Below are 978 nucleotides of genomic sequence, written 5' to 3'. Positions count from 1 at the left end.
TTATTTATATCTAGTTTCGATTTAATATTATTTCCTATTATTATTTTTTTTTTTTACATTTTGCTTTCTACTTTCTTTTATTATATTGATTGTATTGTGAATAGACGTTCTGTTTTTGTAAGTTGCCTTTTTAATTCATTATTACAAGTTACATTTGGATTTAATATTATTTATTTTATTTTATTTGTTGATTTTTCGCACTACTCCAACACACTAAAATCTTATTTTTATTTTCTAAATTATTATTCCGAAGCGATTCGACTAATAATAAATAAAGAATTTCATTATTATTATTATATCGAAAGTGTAAAATTGTTTGCTAACTTAAAGTTATAATAGTGTAATTGATTTATGTATACATTTTGATTCTGTTTTTTTATTTTTTTCTCTATTATTGTTTTTCAATTTTTTTGTGATATAATTTATATATCCATTACTTTCTAAACACCGTAGTAGCTTGTAATATTTATCAATAAAAAGTTAAAAAATAAGGTTTTAATGAAATTCATTGAAAAAATATTTTTCCACAACAGAACTCATTCCGTTCGTCAGTTCATTATGGTTATGAGACAGAGCCTTGTGCGTTTCTACGATGTGTCAACAACGACAGACACTTCCGTGCTCACAAACCATAACTCAGCGTTGCTGTAGGAATCGATATCCTATTCCAACTTCTTATACCCTTAATCTTCTATTTCTATCTCCTACAAGTTATGAATGTATCTTAGGATTGATAAATAACATTCATTTTTTTTCTTCCTTGGACAAGTTAACAGAAGCTCCATTGTTTGAATTTAGAAACTAAATACATATTAGAGGTAAATCCTTTTAAAAATTAAAGTTTTGATTCTACGAAAAGTGATCTTTTTCGTATAAAATTTTTGCGTCATTCTTGATTTTTGCTCCCTTACGTTTCTTTTTCGACTTTTCTTATTTTTATAAGTTTCATTTATACAAAATTGTAATAAAATTATTATA

Source organism: Halyomorpha halys, unplaced genomic scaffold (assembly GCF_000696795.3).
Source record: "Halyomorpha halys isolate HHAL.00 unplaced genomic scaffold, Hhal_1.1 Scaffold352.1, whole genome shotgun sequence".
NCBI lineage: Eukaryota > Metazoa > Arthropoda > Insecta > Hemiptera > Pentatomidae > Halyomorpha > Halyomorpha halys.
The sequence above is the reverse complement of the archived record's forward strand: the minus strand, read 5'-3'. Positions refer to the sequence as shown.